Source organism: Stegodyphus dumicola, chromosome 1, assembly GCF_044657685.1.
Source record: "Stegodyphus dumicola isolate Sdum_Otavi_A_Nest chromosome 1, ASM4465768v1".
NCBI classification, from domain to species: domain Eukaryota; kingdom Metazoa; phylum Arthropoda; class Arachnida; order Araneae; family Eresidae; genus Stegodyphus; species Stegodyphus dumicola.
Genome location: NC_140768.1, coordinates 22,035,760 through 22,054,128, shown reverse-complemented (window position 1 = coordinate 22,054,128; position 18,369 = coordinate 22,035,760). Strand labels below are relative to the sequence as shown.

Genomic DNA, 18,369 nt, shown 5'->3' with positions numbered 1-18,369 from the left:
TAATAGGATAAATGAATTTACTTTTGTTTTCCACAAACTTCATGTCATAGCAATTCTGGATAAATAAGTTTACTTTTGTTTTCCATAAACATCACCATCATAGCAATTCAGCAACTAATAGTACCGTGATTCCTTCTTAGTAATCATTTTGCCTTTTTTATATCATTTACTAACTTCTGGTAAGTAGTTTCGGTTATTGAAAATGAATCGAAGATGTATTTCATTCTTTGCTGGTTTGCCATTTGGCATTCTGTAGAATGTTTAGGCAATGTGTGAATTTTTTAAACATTTGATAGACTGCCGGCCAGTTTTTGCCATTTTATAAAATACCTAGGTATTCTATTGAATGCAGAATTTCATACTTTGCCAGCGACATATATATTAATGAAATTTAGAACATCCAAAAATAATAGCTAAATGTTCTTTTTCTATCTGAGTATATTTTTTCTGACAGCATATTTTTTGTATTATATAAGTTTATCATCAGCAGTTGGTTGATTTTCTTGTCGTAAAATGGTACCTAATCCCTCAGAACTTGCAGCTACTGAAATAGTTACATCCTTATTAACATCATAGAATTGGTGCATTTACAACCAATTCTTTAAGTGCTTCAAAAGCTTTTTGATGTCTTTCAGGCCATTGTTAAGAGAACATTTTTCTCAAGTATTGATCTTAGTAGTGCTCTAATAGTAGTTAGGAATAAATTTGGGCAAGTAATTAATCATTCCTATAAAAAATTTTGTACAGAAGGCACATCTGTTGGTGTGGCATTTTATCAATTGCTTCTACTTTAGAAAAGTCAGGTTTAACCCATTTTCACTTAACTCATTCCCTATATAATTCACATGGTTGACTTTTTTACACTTATCCTTATTGAACTTCAGATTATTTTCTTGTGCTGTCTGGAGTACTCACAGACCATATATATATATTTTTTTTTTCATTAGATCTCCATATTAAGATATCTATAATGCATTTAATGCCTTCTGGACCTTCTATTATTTGGTTTAATTTTCTTTGGCAAATTTCTGGAGCATAACATATGCAAAATGGTAAAATTTTAAATTCCTGTCTTCCAAAAGGTGTACTGAATGTGCACAAATTACTTCTTTCTTCGTCCACTAGATTTGCTAAAAAGCACTATTAGCATCTAAAACAGAAAATATTTTTGCTTTTGGTATTCTAGAGACAACTTCATCTGCAGTTAACATCGGATAATGTTCTTGTTTCATTGCTTTATTTAAATCTGAAGAATCTAAGCATATTCTTATATTATTAGGTTTGATAATAATGACTATTAAATTTACCCATTCATTTGGTTCTCTTACTCTCTGAATGATATTTAAATTTTCCATTCTTTGTAGTTATTTCTTTACTTTACCTCATATAGCAATGGGTTTTTTTCCTTGGATGATGAATTACTGGTATTGCCTCTTGTTTTAAATGGATTTTATATTCTTTATTCAAACAGCATATGCCGTCAAACGCATTCCAGCAAGTCTTCAGTATAAACAGACAATACTTTTTGAATCAAATGTAGTTGTAAGCATGATATCTTTGTCAATAACTTTGTAACTTGGAATTCTACAACATAATTATTTTTTTATATATATATTGGCAGTTCCATATTGGCATTTCCTGTAGTATCCATTTTATTCCAAGAAAATGTAATTAATTTTTAAATTTCAGACTTTTGTATAAAAAATCTAGTATTTTCACTTTATTTTAAAAATAACATGCACATAGCTCCGGTATCTAATTGCAAATTCAGGTTATTTTTAGTTCAAAGGGGCTTTATCCCTGAAGGACTATTGTTTTCTTTTTGCGATTTTGCGTTGAATCACTATTAATGTCCGTTTCACTTTTCAAACTGTTGCCACCAAATCTTAGAGTCCTGCATTATATTTGAAGAAATTAAATAATGAATAATATGCATAAATGAATGTATATTTCTTCCATTGTAATAAAACAACGGTGCATAGAGCCATCGAATTTTGAATGACGTAATCCTCCTATGAATATGGGCATGTGGAAGGGTAAATTTGAAATTTGGAATTTGTTTTATAATCGATTTCATATTTTGTAAAACTTTAACGAATTTTTGAGTGACAAACTCAACGATTTAAAAGCAAGCAATGGCAACACTCTATGGGGAAAAAAAGACATTTTTATCTCCAGCACACGGAACTGTGTATCGGAAATTCTAAAGATGGGCTCATTTTAAAATTATTTTGCGACATTGCTATTGAACTGAATTTTATTGTTTAAGCGCAAAGAACATGATATTTAATAAATAAAGGTAATACACAAAACATTTTTAAAAAACCCGCCCCTTTGAATTTAAAATTTGAAACTTTTCAGATTTTTTTTATTATTATTTATTTACATTAATGTCAACAGTCCATTTCTTTTCTTTGTTATCTGAAGCAAGGTTTAATGTACCTGCATAAAATTCTAACTCTTCCTCAGAGTCATGATTTAGTAATTTGTTTTTCTTTTTTGTTTGCCTAGGTAGCATCATTTTTTATTTTATAGCTTTTAAATTGATTCACAATAGTTATTCGCTTTTATACTTAAAACAGATATTTTTCCCCATACACTGGACATTTTTAATGCTCATGAGATAAACTACATTTAAAACAAAATTTGATTGCTTGTTTCTGAATATATACCTCATTATATATACAAGGTAGTCAGAATTAAAAGATCCTTACTATGAGCTCTCTATAAGGCCCAAAATTGTAGAACATACTGTTCAATATCGCGTGTAGTTTTCCATCTCAATCTAAAGTTGTTTTTACCCTTGATTTTATTGATGATGAGATCAGGAAGAGAATGATCAAAATCATTCTTTGCTAGCATAGAACTTTTAATGACTGCACAAATTTTGCAGTTCAGGTTGTGAATTGCATTTTCATTGCCCAGGCAGTTAAAAATTTCTTTCAATAAAAGCTTGTAACTTAAATGGTAACTAACAATCTGATAATCTGTTGGCTCTGACTTGTTTCTGAATATATACCTCATTATATATACAAGGTAGTCAGAATTAAAAGATCCTTACTATGAGCTCTCTATACCATTCTTTAAGTGTGAAGGCCCAAAATTGTAGAACATACTGTTCAATATCGCGTGTAGTTTTCCATCTCAATCTAAAGTTGTTTTTACCCTTTATTTTATTGATGATGAGATCAGGAAGAGAATGATCAAAATCATTCTTTGCTAGCATAGAACTTTTAATGACTGCACAAATTTTGCAGTTCAGGTTGTGAATTGCATTTTCATTGCCCAGGCAGTTAAAAATTTCTTTCAATAAAAGCTTGTAACTTAAATGGTAACTAACAATCTGATAATCTGTTGGCTCTGACTCCAAATTAATCTTTATTTTTACAACTTTGTTTCATCAAATAACGTCAATCCACGTTTTAAATAAAAAATAACCTTTATTTCGATTTTAGCAAATGTAAACAATACTTTAGATACTTTAGAACAATATCATTAGTAATCTTTTATTGCCATTCCAAGAGCAACAAAAATTGAATAATCTTTTTGTTGCCATTCTGAAAACAACAAAAAACAAATAAAACTATATTAATCAGTGTTTAAAGTTTCTGTATAAGTTCAAGCCACAACAGTACCCCCTTCCCAGTAACTAAGTTATGATACAGCATAATATTAGCTTTAAAACACACTACAGTCAAAAGTCGTTAATCCGGACTCGTCGGGACTTCGGCGATTCCGGATTATAGATCATCAGTTTAAATCTCGTAAGATGGCATGCAGAAATTCTAAAACTAAAAATATGAAACTGTAATTTATGAAATAAAGAACAATTATGATCTAAAGGGTATCAAAATTTACAAAAAAAAAAGCTTAATATTTATTTGTTTACTTTATTAAACATTTCTTTCAATGTAAGTTGTTTCATTTTATGTGATAATACTTTCTCTTTAATTCTATAAACAGACATAATTTCTTGTTCAGTTACAAAGTTCCGCTGTTCAAGTCCCGTAATTGCTGTGCCGAGAATACCGACTAACTTGTCAATCAAAATTTTTTCGTTTTCACTAACCTCTCTGTCACCTTCTTCATGTCTTTATCCATTTTTTGCGGCAATTCCACTTTTTGTTTGATGGACATCGAAACATACTTTCGTTTTGTAGATCCTTTGGGAGCTCCAGCATCGGAAATTCTATTTGACATAATCGAAAGTTCAAGTTTACTTTTATAAAATTGCTCTTACAAAATTGCTCTTACAGTCTGCAAAAAATAATAAGCGGGATCCAATTCGAAGATTAAGGAACAACGCAATTAACTGAAATAGATAATTAGATAATTTTAGCTTATACCGTATGTTATACATAAAACGCGCACGCGAAAACATATTCTGCGCTTGCGCGCACGCATATGTGCAGTCGTAAAGGTCTTACGAGCACGCGTAAATGCCTATGCGCATGTGTCAACGCGACGCATGCGCAGAAAGTTTTTAGCTTTGAGGTCCGGATTATAGATCATTCCGGATTATGGGTGTCCGAATTAACAACTTTTGACTGTATTTACAAAAAAAAAAAAAAAAAATATTGATACATATAATAAATGCTATTCCCGAAATCGCACAGGAGGTTTTATTGTCCGCCCTACACGTGACTGTTTTGCAGGAAACTTGTTAGTTTTAGGAGGTAAGTCTGTTGGAGGTTTGACAGGTACTCTCATTGACGTTGTTGGTTGCTTCGTAGTAGTGTCTGGTGTTTGCAAGAAATATGCAGTCTTTAATCTATCAATAGACACTGTAACATCTTTGTGATTAACTTTTACTGTAAAATATTTTTCTTTTCTGTCAACCAGTTGAAAAGGACCATCCTAAGAGGGTTCTAATTGCTTTTTAACTCTGTCTTTGCAAATAAACACATGTGATGTTGTTTTTAAGTCTTTAGGGACGAATATTTTTTGGACATATTTACGGATACTGTTCTTGGTCCAATTTTTTCCATAGTTTATTTTAGCTGTTTAACAAAAATATCAGGTGGTGTAGGAGTAGTGCTATCATGGAAAAATTCTCCAGGTAATCATATATTTTGTCCATAAACCATTTGGACAATAGTATATGCAGAGTCTTCCTGCATAGCTGTGCATAAGCCAAGAAGAACATTTGGAAGTGTTTCAGTCCAGGCCAGGCTATTTTGTGCCATAAGTGCGGTCTTGAAAGATCTATGCAGGCGTTCTACCTTCCCATTTGATTGGGGGGGTTGAGCCGATGTATGTTGTAATTTTATTCCACACATTTTTGATAGATTGTTGAACCACTCTAAACTAAACTGTGGTCCACGATCTGTGACTAGGCGACATGGCGTCCCAAATCTTGAAATCCAATTAGAATAAAATGCTTTAGCAACTGTGTCTGCTGAAATGTTGTTAAGTGGAATCACTTCCATCCAGTTAGAGTACCGGTCAATGCAAGTGAAACAGTAAATATTCCCATTTGATGGTGGTAGGGGTCCAATAAGATCAATATGCACGTCACAAAATCTTTCTGAAGGCAGCTGAAAATCACCGAAACTTGATTTTGTGTGTCAAATTTTACTTCTTTGGCAAGCCATGCAAGATCGAGTCCAAAGCTGTACATCTTTACGGATACTTGGCCAAATAAATTTAAACGATAAGAATTTTACAGATGACTTAATACCAGGATGGGCTACGTTATGCATTTGATAAAATATTTTCTTGCGATAACTGTCTGGAATATATGATCTGATATTATTCGTTGAAGTTTCACACCACAAAGACTTCCCAGAAGGTAGCGGATACTGCTTGAAGTTCAGGGAAATTGCTGATGTATTCAAATTTTGCAATTCTTTATCCATAATTTGTTCATTTGCAATTTTGTTGTAGTCGATCAAAGAAATTTCTTCAATTCTAGATAAAGTATATGCAACGATGTTGTCTCGGCCTTCTACGTGCTGTATATCAGTTGAAAATTGAGAGTTGTATTGTAAATGTCTAAGTTGACGAGGTGATGCTTTTTCTGGCTTTTGTTTAAATGCAAAGATTATGGGCTTATGGTCTATGAATATTGTAAATGTTCTTCCTTCCAGTAAAAATTTAAAGTGTTTGATGGAGAGGTAAATTCCTAGTAACTCTCTATCCTAAGTACTGTAATGCTTTTGTGCTTCGTTTAGTTTTTTGGAATAAAATGCAACAGGTTTCCATCTGTTATCTTCAAATTGTTGAAGTAACGCTCCAATCGCCGAGTCTGAAGTGTCTGTATATAATGGCAGAGGTAGTTCATGATTTGGAAATGATAAGAGTGTTGTATTGACTAAATCATCTTTGCATCGCTGAAATTGTTCCTTATCTTCATCGGTTCACTGAATTTTCCGTTTATCTTTTTTCTGGGCTCCTTTAAGGTAGTCGTGTAGGAGAGATTGGTTTTTTAAATATTGCTGATAAAAATTAATAAGGCCTAAGAATGTTCTGAGTTCGTGAATGGGTGTAAGAAGCTTGTAATTAACAATAGTTTGGACTTTCTCAGGTAAAGGTCCGTGATCCTTGAGGAGTAATTAAATAACCCAAGAATTCTATTTCTTGTGTGCCAAAGATGGATTTGGAAACATTAATGCAGAGTCTATAAGCATTTAATCTCTCAAACACAAGCTTCAAATGGATTTTGTGTTGTTCTTCACTAGCAGATGCTATCAGAATGTCATCTAAGTATGGAAAAGGGAAATTTAGACCAGAAAGAACTGTATTTATAACTATTTGAAACATTGCTGGTGCATTCTTCAAACCAAAACTCATAACATTAAATTCATATAATCCAAAAGGAGTAATAATAGCAGTTTTACATCTGTCTTCTTCGGCAATGGGCACTTGATAGAGAGGATAGTAACTTCTTTAATAGTTAGATAGTAACTCCTTTAATAGTTAGATAGTAACTCCTTTAATAGAAAGGATAGTGACTCCTTTAAATAAATCTATTTTGGAATAAATATTCATACCTTTTAAAATATGGTGGAAGTCCTCTATCCTAGGAATAGGATATCTATCAGGAACTGTTCTATCGTTTAGCTGTCTATAATCTCCACATGGGCAAAGAGTACCATCTTTTTTTAGCACCACATGCAGAGGACTTGCCATTTGAGAACTCAAGGGTCTTATTATGTTATTGTCCAACATGAATTGGAACTCTTGCTTAACTACTGCAAGCTTTCGAGGATCCAACTGTCTTGCTTTAGAATGCACAGGTTGACCATGTGTTATGATATGATGTTGAACATTATGTTTTAAACCTGATAGGAATAAATTTGGTTTGCATAAGTCTGGGTATTGTTTTAGAAGAGTATTAAATTTTGTTGAATGGGTTACTGTCACAATATCACCATTTTCACTGATGGAAGCAACTTCACCAGTTACCTTTAATTGAGTTACTCCATCAATCAGTTTCTTGCCATGTAAATCAATTATTAATTTAAATTTGTTAAGGAAATCAGCTCCTAAAATTCCTCTATTAATTTTAGCTACTATAAATGGAAATTGGAATTCACGCTGAAGTCCTAAATCAAGTGTTAACATTTTTATACCATACTTTGTATCATACATATACCATTCGCTGCATACAACTTGAAATTCGCAGATTGTTTGTCTTGTGCTGATGCAGGTAAAATGCTAACATCTGCACTACTGTCTACTAAGAAGCACATTATCAATTTTTTTATCTCTAATAAATAGGCAAAATTAGCGACATTCTTTAACATTATCGACAGTAGAGCTTGCCGCCTCTTCTACTTCGCGTTGTCGTTTCCCTGATTGGATGATCTATCAGTTGACCAACTGCACGGCTGAGTACATTTATCCTGATGACATTTGTTTCTGAAACGGAAATGATAAAAACAATATTTTTCTTTAGGATTAAATCTTTTCCTAGAAGTACTGTGAGATTGTCTGCGGAACAGAGAGTTGTTCTAAATCGTGGTCTCGATATATGATGAACAGTCATTTCGGCAATTTGTTATTCAAGAGATTGAATTTTCATTAACAGTTCTGTATTCGAGCAATTACCAGCTGTTGATACACCACAAATCTCTTTAGAAGGCATCATATCAGAAATTTTATCAGCCAATATCGCCAACTTGGGTAATTCTTTGTCACTAACAAGTATTATATTACGCATAGAATCCAGCAATTTTTCTAATCATAATATTTTAATTAAATTTTCGGACACATCTGATGTTGCAATAGATTTTAATTTTTGTAATAATTGACTGGGTTTCAAGTTACCTAAATCGATTCCTCTAAGAAGTTTTTTAATTCTAGTACTTTCGCTTTCCTTAAATAAATCCAGAAGCCTTGTTTTGAATTCTGTATATTTAATAGCCGAATTACTTGTTACAATATCCCAGATGTTCTCAGCATATTTGGGTTCTAACTGTGATACTAAATAGTTAAATTCTGTTTCTTACGAAATAATTCCATTTATCTTAGTTAAATCCAAGTTAGCCTCAACTTGAAAAAAACCATATTTCTGGGCGATCCAATCAAAATGGAGGAATTTTGACACTTACCTTACACAGTTCGTGTGCAGGATCCGTGACAGTTTTATCGTCTTCAGACATATTTACTTTAAAATCGAAAGTCCAAGTCACCAATTATTGGCTCTGACTCCAAATTAATCTTTATTTTTACAATTCTGTTTCATCAAATAACATCAATCCATGTTTTAAATCAAAAGTAACCTTTATTTCGATTTTAGCAAATGTAAACAACTCTTTAGAACAATATCATTAGTAATCTTTTGTGGCTATTCCAAGAACAACAAAAATTGAATAATCTTTTTGTTACCATTCTGAAAACAACAAAAAACAAATAAAACAATATTAATCAGTATTTAAAATTTCTGTATAAGTTCAAGCCACAACAGTACCCTCTGAAGCATTAATTTTTTTCTTTCTGAAACTGACAGTTTTGAAGGTGATCCCAGTAGGAAAGCACCCACAAATCCCAGTATGCAAAGTATCCCAAAATTGCTTAACTTACTGTGGTGTAACTGTCTTATAAAGAAATTAATGGGTTCTTACATTTGGTTTGTACAGTATAATTGTAGGATTTGCTTGCAATGTGTGCAAATAGGAGCGGCTAAATATGTCTAGCATTCAGGCATACTACAGCTAAAAATCTGCCTTAAAGTCATATCCTCCTACAGACAGATTTTGTTTATCAACCTTGCTTTTGAACAATTAAGAAGCTGCTGTAAAATAGCTGTTTTTTTGTTGATTAATAGTTTTATCTAGGGTCTCTTGCTGGTATTAATCTTTTTACCTTGGTGGTTTTTAAATTTTTATTTAGTACATCTTTGTAAAATTTGTGTAGAGACATAGAGCATTTTCTTATGTTATGTATTGGAAAAATCCTAAAAATATCCATACACTGCTGAAAATCAGTTCTTCGAATGAAACAGCTAGTGATTCAATTGCTAAGGACCTACTATAAAGTACAGAATATTTTTATCTTAAATTACCTGTTTTAAATAGTTAAATCATACCTCAATCTAACTACATAATCTGAATAAAGTGTAACCACAAACGTATGAACCACACATTTAACAAAAAATATCTGATTTCTGCATACCATAATTTCATTGCAATGAATATAATTCCTACTACATTAGTTAAAATACTTTTGAATAGATAGATAACTTTTTTTTTAATATATATATAATGGAGAATGAAATGAATTTCGATCCTCAAAGTACAGATGATTTTAACATAGGGCCTCACCAGTGGCAGAGGGGTAAAAATCTCTGAACTCTAGTAATTCAACCTGAGTTCAAAATCAAGGCTGTGTGAATGTGTTCATGATTTTTCTTATGTCTAACATGAATACAAGTCAGTTTTCGTTAAAAAATCCTCATGTGCCTCAACCCAGTTCACTCTTCGACATAAAATCAGAATTTATATATTATTTGTTTAATATCTAGCATTGCTAATGCAGTATGAAACGTGTCATTCATTTAATTATTTCATCAATGAGAATGTTGATAAAAAATTATATGCTATATAAAGATATACATACAAGACGCATTGAGTCAATTCAAGCAGAAGGGCTTTCAACAGTTGTAACTGTATTACATTCTTAAACTGCATTTAAATGAAAGACACACAACAAAAACAGGATGAGATCGATGAAGCTGTAAAACTTTCTACTACCTATAAGGGTATTGTATGTAATGAGCATAAATAAAACATACAGAAAAGAAGTGAAACACACAATGCCATCTAGGGATGAAAAATAGAATCAGACCAAGAATTCATTCATCTGTTTGCACAATTATCTATGCAACTTCACATACAGCACACTACTTTTTTGTTCGATTCTCATCTTCAAAAGCCACAAAATGCATTGAATGACTGCAGCATTTGAAACAGTAGTGATGGAAAAAGTAAATCCGGTGAAAGTTCCCTGAATAGATGTTTTCCAAACCAAATGCAGGTTGTATGAAGGAGTGACCCAAAAATACATTACAAAAGACAGGAAAACTGTTAAATGACCTGAACTGTTTTAATTATTAGTTACTTTGTTTCGAATTCTGCAGGCATTTTATTTTAATGCTGGGCTGTGAGGCATGAAAGAATTGTAACAGATACTATTTTTTTAAAAAAAAAAGTCTTTCCCTACCAGATGACAGGGGAAAGCTGGGACTATCTTCTGTATCTTTCTGTTATCTAAAGCCCCGTTTACATGCAACGCTCTCTCGCACAGCCACCATTTGCATTGGGGAGAAACAGGGATATGAAACAGTTTCACCCTCGGGACTAGTTCAGATGCACATCGTCTTCCATCCCTTAAACAATACCCTCTTAAATCCCTCTATTTAAGAAGGTGTTGCCTTAAACCATAAGCCACTGCTAGTTAGTAATGATGTCACAAATGCGAATTGGATTGGCAAATTTCTAACGTTTGCTTGCATCTTTTTTGGACATTGTTTACTATTGCTATAATAGAATGCCATTGGAGTTTAACTCTTTAATTAATTAAAATACACCTAAATTAATTTTAAATGCAATTTATATATGAGACCAAATGGTTAAAAGAAGAAAAGAAATTGCATATGTGGCTGAACGGTTTTAAATACAATGCTTTGTGGCTGTTAAAATTTGAAACTTTGCTTTTTGAAAAAATGAATAAAATGACAAATTGATTATAAATGTTTTAAAAAATATATTATAATTAATTCATGTATTAAAATTGTTTCAAACATGTATTACTATTTTTTTACTAAGACTTTAAATAAAAGCTTGTAGTTTATGTTTATATTAACCAGTTGAATAGCATTAGTTTTTGTTGTATATACGTGTACTGAAATTCAGCAATAAAATTTTTAAGAAATTTGAAATGATTTAATGACCATTTAGGTAGTTTACATTCTTTAAACTGTGTTTTCACAGTTTAAATTTTTTGATAAATCCTTTTACTTAAAGTCCTAAAACTTATACAGATATGGGCTAAATTATTTAATATCTTTACTGAGAAACAAGGATGAGTTTTGCAAAATACTGAAAAGAAAAATTATTTGAAGTGAAAATGTAACTGAGATCATATTTGTTTCAAAGTTTTTTTATATAAGAAAGTGTTTTTATTTTTTTCTCAGAAACTAGTAATTCATTAATTGCAAAATCGATCCTTAAAGTTATTAAGGAAAATTTGAAATGAAAATCAGAAAATTGGGGGGAAAATGTTGAAAATTGTAGAAGAAAGATATTTTAATTGTTAAACTTTTCTGACAGAAATTTTAATTAAAAAAAAAATCCTGCCAAAAAAAAATTTTTTTTTTTCAGCTTAAAATCATTTTGTCTTACAAAACCATTTAATGAGAACACAAAAGGGATGAAAAAAATGCAATAATTAATTTATTAGTCAGATATTTCTAATTGTCGTATTCGGAGTTCAAAGCAGTTGTTTATGTAATGTGACAATTTTGGATATCTTGTAAGTATTTCGTTTCAGAAGATTTAAAAAAAGATTCTATTAGAATTGTCTTGAATCAAAATAGATCGCTTAAAAAAATATTCGCTCCTCTTAACATTCTATTAATTATAAGTCATCTAAAAACTATTCGTATAGAAAAAATCAAAAATTCCACACTACATGTACTTTAAAATTTAGGAAAATGTGAGATGTTACAACGCATGTAAAATAAAAGTTCTTAAATAAAAAATAATTCAAAAGATCGAGTCGCGTTGAAGCGATATGTGCATGTTTAGTTAAATTTGAATGGTATTTCTGGAATAACCCAGCATCAGATAACCTTATCTGTACTTGTTTACAAATTTCTGTATTTCGTATGGTTCTATGTAAATTTTTTTGCATGATATCGTATCCCCAGATACGATATCATGCAAAAAATGCGATTGTTTCGCTGACAGTCCAGTGAGCAGTCAGTTGCACGTCAGCCATGTTGTTTTTTAAAATTAAGTGAACCGCACAATTGCGCAGTGCAGTATGGGAAATCTCCCCATTTGCCCTATTCCCAAGAGGTAGAAATGTTCTATCAAATTCCACCTCCAATTTGGAGAAGCAGTTAATGATTCTTTGCCATGTGAATCAGACATGTTGGAAGAACCAGTTTTCATTACTGGGCGAATCTGCTCTTCTGAACGGGGCTTAAGAGTTCTCCACAGTAGTCCCCCCCCCAATTGCTGTAGGCATGAAGAAAGAAGTCACAAATATCTGGGGTTTAAGAAGACATGGCTGTAGGAGGATGTGAAGACCAGTGGAGCATTGGGAGGAAGTAGAAGGTCGAGTCAAGGAGGAGGATCTAGAGAAGCAGAGGGATTTGAAAAAAGAGAATTACTGATCACTGAGGTGGGAGAATTTGAAGCTTTGAATTATGTAGACTTCAGTCGATTGATTCCTAGAAAAGTTTTCTTGTCACGCACAAGATCAGTGAAATGTTTGTTGCTGTGTGCACGGACTTTGAAAGGACCATCATATGGAGGAGTGAGCGAAGATTTTTGCCATGTTGTTATGCAAAAACACATGAGTGCGTGTGCTCAGTGCAGGATGTATGAATAAGGTTGCTGTGTTGTGGCATGATGTAGCAGAGGATGGTTGAAAGAACTCAGATGGTATTCAAAACGTCATGCCGTAAACAAGTTCGGCAGAGATACCTTGGAGGTCTTGCTTGAAGGAAGAACGTAGACCAAGGAGCACAGTAGGTAGCGATGTAGTCCAACATGTGTTGTTATTGTACTTTAAGGCTGCTTTTAGGTCATGATAAAAACATTCCACTAAGCCATTTGTGGAAGGATGATATGGCAAAGTGCGAATTCGGCATACTCCAAGCATAGATGTTTGATGTTTTGCTTGAAGGAAAAACTAGATTAAGAAGCACAAGAGGAAGTGAAGTAGCTCAATTTCATTATGACACTTGAGGGTCCCTTTAAAGATCACAGTGTAAATATTAAACCAGGTCATTTTCAGAAGGATACTGCGACGAAGTGCGAATTCGACGTCTTTCTAACATACATATTGGAGAAGAGAAAAGGTGTGACTAGAATTGCCTACCTTTATCAGTTCTTATAATTGATGGCAGAGTAAATCGTGCGATCCAAACGGAGAAGAATCATCAAGCCTGAGATTGAACAGAGATGGCATGTATGGGGAAAGCTTCAGGCAAACGAGTAAATCTGTTGACACAGGAGAGCAGGTATCGGCAGCTTTCTGGAGTTTAGGACCGATGATGTCTGCATGAACATGGTCTATTCTCTTGGATGGCATGTCAAATTTTTGCAAAGGACTGTGTGTGTTGGTGATTTTGGAATGTTGGCAGAAATGAGTCCATTTGTCTATGTCGTTTAACATGGACAGCCAGACAAATTTTTCTTGTTTGAGCTATTTCAAAGCCCGAATGCTTGGATGCAGTAGATTGTGGAAAGAGTCAAGAATTTTCTTTTTAAAGCCAAGTGGTACATTAGGTCAAAGTTTGTTATTAGAAGTGTCACACATTATTTCGAGATCTAGAGTAAACTGTAATGACTGAAATTGCAATGAATGTTTGGTCTTCACTGAGATATTTCAGCTTGTCACTTGTGGATTGTAAGTGAGCAGTAAGAGTGAAATATAGTGGTGCATTTGCATCAGTGCGGGTGAGAGAATCTGCAACGTTGCTGGAGCCAGATATGTGTTGGATTTCCATACTTCCATATTGACTATGTAATTTAAATGCCTAATTTGCCGCAGTGAAGCAGACTTTCATTTTGATGTGAATGCTCAAGTTAGCGGCCAAGTTCATTATATATGAAATGTTGACCTTTAAGATTATGTCTAAAATATTTTATAACTGCTTAAATGGTGAATAACTCTCTGCCATGCATAATGTATTTGTGTTCAGTGGGAGAGAGTTTTTTACAAGACAAAATGCTTGTAGTTGTTAGTTGTTAGAGTGTCAAACCTTTAAGACAGCTCTGATGGAAATGTCAGAAGTGTTGACTATAATACATAACTTTTGACCTGCAGAATGATAACCGAGAGTTGCAGCATTAATAAGATTGTGTTTACATTTTTCGAATACCTCATTAATACCCATTCCAAGGAATGGAGCATTTATCATTTTTCTTTAAATCTTTTAAGAGATCATGAAAAGGAGCTTGGGTTTCAGCTGCCTTTGTTAATGATAGAAGCAATGATAGAAGTTTATTACATCTAAAAAATGTCTAAGCTTGACTATAGTTGATGGGTTTTGGAAAGTCAGTGATTGTTTTTGTTTTCTCAGGATTCGCAGGTATTTTACCCAAGGCAGGGATAAGGCAACCTAAAAAGGAAACAGATGATTTTCCTAGTATGAATTTATTAAAGTCAAACCATGTTTATTTAAACAATCGAATACTTGATATAGATGATTGACATGTTCTTGTTCGTTAGCTGATTCAATAAGGGTGTCGTCAAAATACAGGATACAAAAATCCAATCCTAATAAAACTTTATATGTAAAACATTGGAAGGTCTAGCCTGAGTTGTGTAAACCAAATTGAATGCCCCAAGAATTCAGAAGATCAAAAGGGATGATGGCAGCAGTTTTTTGGATGTCATCAAGATTAACATTTATCTGATAATAGGCGCAGATTAAATCAAAAATTGAAAATATGGTTTTACTAGAGAATATTTGAGTGCAGTCTTGAATGTTGGGTAGATGCTATGGCAGCACTATTGATGTTAGGGAGACTGGTGAGATCTGTAATTTTATCAGATAGTTTTGTTAGTTAATCATTTAAAGTGTTTAGAATACTCTGAAGGTGAGGTATCCATAGGAATTTTAGTAAGGGTTCTCTAACAGTCTCTCCGTGATATTTTGCATACAGGAAGGTAATTGCAAAGGACATTGATCGTTAAGTTGAAGTAGTATACAAATTTCTGCCTCTCAAGTCTGAGAATGTAACTCAATTAAACGTGTTTTTCAATTGCACTACAGCCTATCACAGGCCAACGCCGTCTCAACAAGCTTCCTCCGAATGGATCCGATTAGTTGGTATGGTCCACCAGCGAGTGATTTTTAAAATTTTGAGATCTGCCTCCACACTGTCTACCCATCTTGTGCAAGGTTTTTCTCTTCTCCTGATACCCTCTATACTTGCAAAAGTCATCTTTCTAACAGGGTTCAAGTTGTCACATCTAAAAATATGTCCAAGCCACCTGATATGAGAAGATTTGATGACTCTGATAATATTAGGTTGTTTGTATCTTCTATATATTCATGGTTAAAAAAATTATCCACATATTATTTTCTCTAACTGGGTCATATATTTTTTGCAGTTGGCCCGCATTCACTACCATATAGTATCCCTAATAAGAGTTATATAAAGATTTATTTCTGTCTTGAAGTTTAAAATAATTTAGACACTAACAAATTATTTAAACCATGATGACTATTAGCTCTAAATATTCTATTGTGAATTTCAAGTTTAATATTGTTATCATTAGAAATGATAAATTTTGTTTTACACTCATTAATGGTTAGTCCAATGTCTCTGGCTGCTAGAGAAATAAAAGTCTCCACAACCGCCTGTTTTACTTCTGCCAATATCATCACCACATACTATAAATGTCTGAAATATGGTGCGTCTAGTTATAATTCCGGCATCGCTAATAGCTTTTTCGAGGGCAATTTTAAAAAACACGTATGCAAGGGCATCGCCTTGTCTCAACCCCCTTTCGGTGCAGAATACCTCCGATAGGTCAGACATGATTTTAACGCTGCAATTTGCTCTCTTTAAAATCATTCTAGATAGATCAATCAATTTTCTAGGAAATCCAAATTTCTTTTGGCATATATATTACTTGGTATATATTATTATTTTGGTATATATTTGGTATATACAAATATTTTAATGGTATATGCTATCATAAGCAGCTTTAAAATCTATAAAAAATGAGAGGTATAAATATTATGTTCAATTTTTTTTTTTTTTTTTTTTTTTCAAAATTTCAAAATTTTTTTCAAAAAAAAAAAAAGAAAAAAAGAAAAAAGAATGAATTTGATGAATAATATGTTCCAGCAACATTAGTAGCTACCAATAACCGTATATGCATACGGTAATAACTTATTATGTAAAATATGGGAGAAGATTGTAAATGCCACATTTAAGGGGGTGACACTTCAATAGTTGTAACATTCCAGTCTTTTGCCTTTTTAAAAAATGGGACAAATATAGCCCCTTTTCCCATTCAATGGGCATTTGCTGCATAGGTCAAAATTAAAAAGTTCTGTTTTAATACCATCTTGTCCTGCAGCCTCGTTATTTAGATTCTCATTAGCCTTCCTCACTTCACATAAGCATGGCACATCAGGTACCATAGTTCGATCATTTTCGACAACATTCAGGTCGATAGTTAGATCAGCCTCCCGCTTTGGAAGATCACTTTGACAGAGAAGATCTCTAAAGAAATCTCTCCATCTTTTCAGTACTTTAACTCAATCACTTGTCGGGGATTATAAAACGCTATCATAAACACTATTGATCCAACTGCAGATAGGTCATGGTTGAATTTTGTGGAATCAACAGTAATTCTGGTGATGTCAAACCAGGCTTCTAGTTGAGTGAAGCATAAAGTAGGGTTTACTTTCCAAAATGGGGGAAGTTGAGACAAGACATTAAGTCCATCTGCAATGGTTGTGCTTGTTATGCAATAATTAATTACTAATAAATTCATATAATGCAAATGAAGTAAATAAAAGTTAATCAAATGTTTGAAAGGTCACAAATATTATGTGAATAAGGTGCAAACATAATATACTACATGTGCGAAATAAACGTTTAAAGTAAATTTAGATACATGCAGCTATTAAAAAAAAAAGAGAAAAAATTTTGCATGTATGCAGATTCTAGAGATTAGCGTAAGTTTACATATAAGCTTCTAGAAATGCATTCTAGAGATAAGCTTTAGAGTGATAATAACTAAAAAGTGGTGTGGCTTATCTCAGAATGATGTGAGAAGTATGAACTCAGTCAGCAGCGGATTTGACGTAAGAAAAAATAGCTTGGAAAAAATAATTTTATGTATATAGCACATGTCTGAGATTGTATGCAAACTTATAGGATATATTCACTTTGAAAATAATGATGTATTCACTTTTTTCATTGGGGAAGGTTGTGTAATGGAGAGTACGAGTGACGCTATGCCACCAGATCTTCCCCACTGGAGTACCTGCATTCCTGCCGACGATGCTACCCCGACTCCTACTGATATGGACTACAACATAACAAGAATAGATCTTCCACTTGTCATGACAACCTCTCTCAGGAATTAATCCAACATCTAGGAGCTAACAAGGAAAAGACTACTTGACCGGAGGTGTAAGTTAAATTTTTATTATTCACATGCAAGCAACTCACACACAAATGCAAATGTTAAAAGAAGAAAAACTAACTTATAAAGATCTTGTGGTGACACTGAACAAGATTTTCAGGAAACAATAAACATAAAAAATCTGAAGAAAATACCAACAAACTGTATCTCAACTAAAAACAGCTTCATTGCCTGGGTTGCACAAAATAATCTAACAAGCATTAATACAGCTACTGATAGCGTTTTCACACAAAACATTCCCTCCATACCAACAGAACCCAACACGAATAATGGTCAGGCATCACCTAGAGTGCTGATATATTTATTACTAGCACTGTAGGTGATGCCAGAAGGCATCACCTACAGTGAATATTTTTAAAATGCTAGCGACACTCACAAAAGCATCTTTTTTCGGCAATACCTGAAAATTCTACCCTCAACTGCAGATGATCATAGAGACCTCACCCGTTTATTCATCACTCACAGAATAGAACACTACATCATCACATGAAAATAGAACAGACCTGTGAAAGTTGT

At 33.0% G+C, this 18,369-nt stretch overlaps 1 long non-coding RNA gene across 4 annotated transcripts in view; it reads left to right on the top strand.

Annotated features, from left to right (window-relative positions):
* The window catches only part of LOC146999056 (uncharacterized), an 83,740-nt gene that overhangs the window by 32,196 nt on the left and 33,175 nt on the right, over positions 1 to 18,369 (top strand). For all 4 annotated transcript variants that reach the window (XR_015040317.1, XR_015040325.1, XR_015040323.1 and 1 more), the window contains exon 2: positions 17,634 to 17,840. This is a non-coding gene — a long non-coding RNA (uncharacterized LOC146999056). The remainder of the gene's footprint in view (positions 1 to 17,633; positions 17,841 to 18,369) is intronic.